Raw genomic sequence first — 8,436 nt, forward strand, 5'->3', positions numbered from 1 at the left:
ACCTAAATGTTCATCAGTTGGAACCCAGTAAATAAATTATTAAAATTCGTCTAGAAAATAAAATACTATGCAGCCATTAAAATTTATGTTGAGGAATTGTTTTTATTGACACGGAACAAATTCATTATTAATGTCAAGTGAAACAGTTTCCAGAAAAGTATGTTTAATATAATTTACTTTATGTAAAACTATGTATGTGCTGTGATTAGTCACTCAGTCATGTCCGACTGTTTGCAACCCCATGAACTATAGCCTGCCAGGCTCCTCTGCCCATGGAATTATCCAGGCAAGATTGTGGAGTGGGTAGCCAATTCCTTCTCCAGGGGATCTTCCTGACCCAGGGTTAGAACTTGAACCTCCTGTGTCTCCTGTGTTGGCAGGCAGATTGTTGACCACTGAGCCACCTGGGAAGCCTATATATATATATGTAAATACACACACACACACATAGTTGTATATATTTATATATCTATAGTTATATATATATATGTATATAAAACTATACATAAATAAATATGGGTAGACAGCTTTCCCCCCAAAACATTAATGGTGATTATCTGATTATATTTGGGTGTAGAAATCTGGTGTAATATTTTTAGTTTTTGTTCTTTTTATATTATGTGAATGTTTTACAAGGAGTATAGATAATTTTTCTAATAAAGCTATTAAAATGTTTAAAAAATATGGATCTCATCAGTAAAGTATAAAGTCGAGGGAAGTTGACAACTAACTCAAGAAAGCTACAATCTACCAGTCAAAGAACCTGCCTCATAACCTCCCATCCTTCACGTTTAATGTCAACTCACTGTCTCCAGTTGGTGAAGATCCTGGGCAGGGCTATGACAAGGGGAGGAGCTGGGGACCAATGCTGAGATCAGAGGGGACTCACATGCTTTTGATATTGCCCGGATCCTGTTACCTCTTCAGAGCAATTAAGCTATGCCCACAACAGCATTACTGGATTCCTCTTATACACTGTGTTCTTGTGGTCTGGAAGTTGTCCAGGTCTTGAAGGAGCAGACACAAGTCTGGGGACGGAGTTAAGTTGGGTCTAATTCTAACCCAAGCCCATTTTACATCCTGCAAGGGAAATGATGCATTCAGCCCTGGTGTCCACTTGAGGGAAGAAGGACTGTGAAGCTAGTTGGGTGTGGTCCAGAGGATAGACTTTGTGAGCCTCTGGCTGGGAGCAACATGGTGCATGATCTCAGGAAGAAAGTCTGGAGCCCCTGTTCCTTCCCTCTACTCTTCTCGTTCCTCCACACCCACCTACGCTCATCCACGCTCCTTGACTGCAGCACCAGAGACACTCATGACCCTTCCTTCAACATTCTTAGAGTGTTGGGCCATCATCCAGCTCCATTCAGTTAAGCTAGAGGGTGGGATCCACTGGGTCCAGTGTCTTCCTACAACATGAATTTGGATTTCAATAGTAAAAATGCTAGGATATGGGGTAGTGTTAACCTCCCATCATACAGCTGCCCATAAGGGCACTTACGAGGTTAAGATGAGGCCTGGAGCAACTAGTTCCCTTCTTCGACGATGCTAAGAACACACACAGAGGTCCATAACGAAGCACTCAGTCCTCTGTGGTCTTCCTTTAAGTCTTGGGGAACCCCACTATTCTTCCTTCCCTGCCCCTAGATCCCTCTGCTGTATTCTCCAGGGAGGTCACAGCTCTATACCTGACATCATTACGGCTCATATGTATGGAAAATCCCACTAAAGATGTCAGTGCCCTGTCCCAAGTCTGTATCTTGCTGAAGGGCATTAAACAAAAGCAAACTTTGACCTAAGTCATGGGCAAGAAAGAAGGGCAAAGGGTCCTTTGACAGAAAGAAATGTACAAATTTGCAAATACTAGTCAATATTGAGCCAGTGCCTGAAAGTTGCTTTACAAATCAAGTGCTGTAGGGATAAAGCCTGGCAAGAAAACAATTCCATCTTAGAACACTAATAATCACTGCCTTTCACCACCAATTCAATGGACATGAGTTTAAGAAGACTCCGGGAGTTGGTGATGGACAGGGATGCCTGGCATGCTGCAGTCCGTGGGGTCGCAGAGTAGGACACGACTGAGTGGACTGAACTGAACTCCATGGGAGGGAGAAAATTTAAGTCCCTAGGAGTGTGGGGTCCCTGTTAGAGACCCTTGTGTAGTGTCCCCATATCCAAACGCTTAGGTCTCAATCTTTTTACCTCCATGACCCTACTCCTGAACACAGCGCATGTGTGTTAATGGTTGTTGAACTGAGTAACAATTTTCTGCAAATCAGGAGTCCAGTCCTCATGACAGCACAATACCAGAGAAGAGAATAGATATAAAACTTATTAATTAGTGAGCATCTGAGACTAATGGGACACCTCACCTGAACTCATGTGTCAGACAAGATGGAATCCCTGAGATCATCCACCCCTCAGGCTTGTGCAGCCCTTCCTGAAGTTGGCAGAGTTCTACAAGGGGCAGGACAAAGACCATAAAAAGAATGGATACTGGTTATATCCTACCTTAGGTAGTACAGTCCCAACACCCCCACCCATCTACCCACACTGTCACCCCCAAGCTGGGCTGCCTCTCAGTCAGCTCCCATGGGACAACTTCTTTAACGCAAATCTTAAAAAAAAAAAAAAAAAGATTTTGCCACTCTAACCCATCTCAGGACATAATGGGACCAGGAATTGGGTCTTGGATGAGATGTTGTGATAGAAATTCTTAACCTATTAATGCTGCCAAGTCCTAAGCTATTCTGCAATCAAAAATTTCAGGCTGAAATTTCTCTTTGAACTGATCCAGTGAAGTTGGGACAGGCACACAGAGTCCCCCCCACCCCCACTCCCCCAGGCTGAAGGGCTTAGATAGCAGCATAAAAGCTTTTAGTTGCAAAGCCTTCTCCTAACCAGGCTCGCCTTAACAATACTCCTTTGTCCCTCCTCAGACGACTGAGCTCCTTGTATCCTGGCAGAGGGAGGCACAGAGGGGAGGTGACTAGCTGGGAGTTTGGTTTCTAATCTCCAGGGTAGAAATTCTTTCAAATTTGCCCAGCACCTGGACTGACTGCTGAGTCGGAAATGAGAGCAGCTGGGGATGGGGACGGCTCTCCCCATGATTCCCAAGTTTCATAATCAACTCTAGCTTCTCCCCTCCTCCAGTTTCCCACCGTCACAGTTAAACTCGCACTTAACGACTATGAAGTTGTGTAGTTCCCATGTATGTTCATATTCTCGCTTTGATTTATTTGAGCGTTGGCCTCCCCCCACCCCTTAATCTACTGCTGGTCTCATGAACCTGTGCTTATTTTCTGGGCTATCTTAGTGCCCACACATTAATGTCTTAATGCTTTATGGATGAATTCACATTATCACAGAATATAGTGAGTTCCTCATTTTCAGGCTCTAGGTGTTCATGAATACTGCATAGTTCTTATCCACTGTGTTTTCTTTTTGATGACTGGGGGAAAAAAAAAAAAGAGAGAGAGAGAGGACATGACGTTTAAAGATCCCTAAAGTAGTAACATACCTTATTTTGAGAGCTCGGTGAAAGTACACACACCCCTCTCCCGCATGGACATGTGAATAGCAAACCTTCTGATAAACCTGTAGTCAACTTGACCATTTCCCTGGGGCCTGATGCCTCCTAGCCCTCCGCTGGTACCACTTTTCCACTCCTCAGAAGCATTTAACAAACATTCGAGGACGTCCTTAATAACCCATTGCACCTGCTTCCCTATTACAGTTCATCCATTTCTGAGCACAGCTTGTAGCTGTGCAAAGTCCCGAAAGTGTTGGCCTGTCTCCAGCTCGATACCCACCCTAGAGCGAGCAGTGATTTTAGTCAGCAATCTAGGCCTGCCTGTCCTGGTACTTTTCAGAGTTTGCTGCTGCTTTCTGAAGGCCTCTCTGTTTCTCCCTTCACCTTCTCTCATAACGGAGAACGTAACGGGGCCCCGAGTCAGGTGCACATCCCCTGTGCTGCTTGCTCCCCCCCATACACCGTGGACACCCTCTTTTCGGGGGCTGCCTAGCAGCCTTTCTCTCCCTTGGGATAATAACACTTCAATTTCCCTGTCTTCCTCTGGATTGTGATGTGCAGCGTTGGTGGAGCTTACATCAGGGTATTCTTCTGGCCTTTCTCTGGCTGAGAGGTGGATCAAAGACTCAGCTTAGGTAAACTTCACCAACTTAACCCTGCTCTTGAGCAGATAAAAGTGATAAAAATAATTGAAGTCCCATTGTTCTGGCAGCTGAGCCCCAGGAGGCTCTCAGTTACTTCCAATTCCCTGGGCTCCCAAATCTGTCCTGGTCCTCGCCTTTTCAAGTCTGTTTAGCCAGCATTCCTTCCAAATCTGTGGGCCATCTGATCATATCCTGCTAATAAATTCCTTTTAGACAGCTAAAGTTGGGTTCTGTTCCTTGCAACCAAAGAATCCTAAAAGTTCCAGGTTCATATTTCTTCCAGTTAGGCTCTTTACGCCTCTAAATTTTATGCCTCTTTCCTTCCTATTTGAAAAAAAGGCTGTTACAAACAGACTCCTCCCCCCACCCCATTTTCAGACTCCAGCAGATCTTGTCTTCCTCTCTTACTGCCTAGACCATGCCTGTATCTTCTGGAAAACAAGAAGTTTTCTGCCCTTCCACTAAGCATACCATCCATAAAGCAGTAGCTCCTGTCTACCATAAGTAATTTTCATAATGACTTTCAAAGAGAACAGGAAGATTTCTGTATGCTTGTAAGGGAAGACTGGTTCCCTGGGGGGGAGGTTCCCCAGTTCTTTCTCACCCAAATTATTTTCCTGTTGTGCGTGCCTGCTAAGTCACTTCAGCTGTGTCCGACTCTTTGTGACCCTATGAACTGTAGCCCTCCAGGCTCCTCTGTCCATGGGATTCTCCAGGCAAGAATATTGGAATGGGTTGCCATGCCCTCCTCCAGGGGATCTTCCCCACCCAGGGATTTCCCGACCTGTGTGTCTTGTGTCTCCTGCATTGACAGGTAGGTTCTTTATCACCAGTGCCACCTGGGAAGCCCATTTTCCTTTAAGCTGCTCCAAATAACTCTAAGCTCAAGATAGCCTTTGACTTCAGCGCTTCCTCTGTCCTACCTCACTTCTCTTTTTCTCATCACAGCATTCTGTGACACGCCATATACAGTTATCTCTTGGCCTCCAGTTTCCACGCCTCGGTCCCCTCCCAAGTCCTTCCTGCTCTGGCTGCTGGCCCAGTCCCTTCACTGAAATCACCCTCTTGAGCAACATCTCTCCTGACTTGTGGTCAGAGGGCAACCCCCAGGAAACCAACCCTTTCTAACAAGTATGCAGAAGTTTTTCTGGTTCCCCTTGAAAGTCATCAAGAAAATGACTTATGGTAGACAAGAGCTACCACTTTATGGATGGTTTGCTTTGTAGAAGGGCAGAAAAGTTCTTGTCTTTCAGAAAATATGGTTAAGGACCTAACATTTTCAAGGTACTTTAGAGACTACAAAGACATTTGAAAGACTCTCTTTTTTCCTACCCAGTGGTAGAAGAGAGATGTGAAGAGAACGATCGTTAAATGCCTGTGGTGGCAGGGACTTCAAAGTCTGTATGTGTTCATCATCTTTATTTATGCTTGCAACAGCCATGGAGTTGCGTTTTATTGCCATTTCCATTTTGCAGATGAGGAAATAGGCTCAGAAAGGTTAAATAAACTGCCTTAAGACACCTGAGTAGGATGTGGAGTCTGAACTCAGGTCCAGGTTGCTCGGATAAGACAAGAAGTCAAAAAAGGGGCTGGCATCCTCTGGTGTGTGTGTTGGTGCAGTGGGGCTTGGTTTGTCCCACGGCCCTCCACCTTGAATCTGTACTTGAATAACTAGAACCATTATACAGTGCCTCCCTTCACCCAGGGTCACCCTCTCTACTCATTCTCACAACAATGAATGCATGTCTCAGCATTCTCTGGGTGAAAAGCCCGGGGACCCACTCACTGCTACAGATGGTATTTTTAGGTCTGCTTCTGCAGCAGACAGCTCTGTCCTGTACACATCTGATCTTTACTTGGCGTACAGATGGAATGGATCTTGGATAGGGTGCCAGAAGACTTGCGTTTGAAATACATTCCGCTTTTACTAGCAACATAACCTTGACAAAGCCATATAATCTCTTTGAGCCTTGACTTCCTCATTTATAAAGTGGGGATTAATGATCAATCCAAGAAACAAGATAAGTCAACTGTAAGGCATTGTATATGTTTTTGTTAGGAAGAGATGATTCCTAATTTCAGAATGAGGAAGACCCTCATGATGATGGAGTGAAGTCCATGGGAGAGCTGGATAAAGTAGAGACTGACTGACGCCAAATCTTGGGCCTTAGTTCCTAACTCTTCCTTCTTTTATTTTCTATAACTGGCCCATTGGCTTCCATACACTATGGCTTCTAAACTAAAATTATATAGGAAAACATTTTCTTTGACCTCAAAGTTTATTTTTTGCCTCTGAGTTTAAAAGAAATTCAGAAAATTTTATGGGCCCTAAAAATATTGTGGATGAAAAAAAAAATATTGTGGATGCTCAGCCCTGCACACTAAGGGATAAATCACCCCCAATTCAGATCCTCCGCCTTAACAGCCTGTTATGCTTTCTTCTGCGCAATGCTGCCTCCCAGAGCCAGAAGGGAGTGGAATCAGCCACCAGCCAGAGATCGAAAACCAGAGCAGAAAGGGACTCCAAGGCAAGGGGCCGGCCAGGGAGGTCCATCTTCAGCAGGTGGGCTTTGCTGCCAGATTGACTGAAGTATCTCCTTGCAAGGTGTTCCTGAGAGGGGCCTGTCTTCTGCCTCTCTGACAGTGTCCTAGGACAGCCCATGGCTTCAATGTAGCCCTGATCCCTTCTCCCCAGCCCTGCTTTGCCCTCAGCAGAAAATACTCTCCTGTTATGGAAGGCCTTCTGTACTGAGGATGCTACATGCATTTCATTATTGGGTCATCACAATATACTTATGACCCAGGCCATACTACCTCCATCTCAGAGCAGGAAACTAACTCAGGGAAGCCAAGAGCTCTTGCCATTGGCACCACGTGACTGTGCACTTCCTCTGCAGGTTTGAGAAACCCACAATTTCGGGTCAGATTAGAACAGCAGCTCAGCTTCTCATCCAGAGTGGGGCGAGACTGGCTGGATGGTTTCTTTCCTTAGAAGATTCTGTGCTGCTTTGGACCCCTGAGAACTCTCTGTCGCTGTGGCATGTGATTAAAAAGGGAATGAGGGCTAGGAGAGAAGCAGCCATCAGACCTCTCTGATCAGGCCTCGGCACACATAGGGTCCCTGTGAGAATTAGCAAAGGGTGCCCCCTCCAGACAGATAATTGACAAAAAGATACCCCTAAATTGTAAAAATGTCCTTTCCTCTTGGCTGTAGCTCCAGTACCAAACCCAAATGCTTGTCGTAGTTGCATTGCCTTCCTACTCCCTTCCCAGCCTTGCTGCACGACCTAGGACCCACCTGAGGGGCCTGTCTCAAGTTTTGGCCCTCCTGTCAGGGATTTCCCACTGATCCACATATCAGAATCTCCAGGTTTTCTAGATGGCATCCATTATTTTACATCTTCCAATAGAAGGATCCCAACTGACTTAAGAAAGAACATGTTCTGTTTAATCTTTGTGGTATAAACCAAACTGTCAACCTTGGAAGTTCAGGCTCTCCTTTAGGTAGATTCCTTAACTTCCACAGGCCTCAGTTTTCCCATCTTGAAAATGGGGATAATAAAACCCATCTTGCAGGCCTATTTCAACGAATGGACTGCACAAAACACAGCGCTGACATCTGGTGGGTCTGCAGTGCCGTGTGGCCCGTGGCCCTCGGGGAACGGGGACCCACAGGACACCCACAGTGGACGTTGTGCCCCCACAACTCCTACAAGCAGGGAGGTGAGGGGTCCCGGCTGGTGCTCTCCTCGGGGCTCCTTCAGACACCGTACACGCAGGCGGGGTGGCAGGGGCCCGGCAGGCAGAGGAGCTCTGCACTGCAGCCCCCTGCGCCGCGCTCGGGACCGGGGGGCGCATTTCCAGACGCCCGGGGCGCAGCCGACTCCCGGAGGCGGGGGAGGGGCGAGGGAGTCGGCCGGGCCGCGAACCCGGAGGGTGAGCGGGTGAGCGGGCGAGCAAGGAGTTAAGCGGGGCCGGAGGCAGAGCGCCTGTCAGACGCGAGCATGTGCAGTTTGCACCGCATCCATACTATGGGTGAGTGCCGCCGCCGCCGCCGCCGCCGGGGGCTCCGCTCGGCCCGGGCAGCGGCGGCCGCAGCCCTCCGACCCCCGCGCCGCGGCGGGCGCCGACACACGATGCGGGACTAGGCGCGGCGCCGGAGGGCCGGCGGCGTGGGGGAGGCACGGGCAGCCGCAAATCGGCGCGGGGGGAGCCCGAACGCCGGGCGTGGGGGCGGGGAGCAGGCGGCGCAGGAGAGCGCCC

The 8,436-nt window shown here is 47.6% G+C and overlaps 1 protein-coding gene across 2 annotated transcripts in view; it reads left to right on the plus strand.

Moving 5' to 3' along the window:
• Positions 1 to 8,103: 8,103 nt before the first annotated feature.
• The window catches only part of TMEM229B (transmembrane protein 229B), a 42,404-nt gene continuing 42,071 nt past the window's right edge, over positions 8,104 to 8,436 (plus strand). For both annotated transcript variants that reach the window (XM_010846726.1, XM_010846723.1), the window contains exon 1: positions 8,104 to 8,208. The gene's annotated coding sequence lies outside the window, so the exon portion shown is untranslated. The remainder of the gene's footprint in view (positions 8,209 to 8,436) is intronic.

The sequence above is a fragment of the Bison bison genome, unplaced genomic scaffold (assembly GCF_000754665.1).
Source record: "Bison bison bison isolate TAMUID 2011002044 unplaced genomic scaffold, Bison_UMD1.0 scf7180017864239, whole genome shotgun sequence".
Taxonomy (NCBI): Eukaryota; Metazoa; Chordata; class Mammalia; order Artiodactyla; family Bovidae; genus Bison; species Bison bison.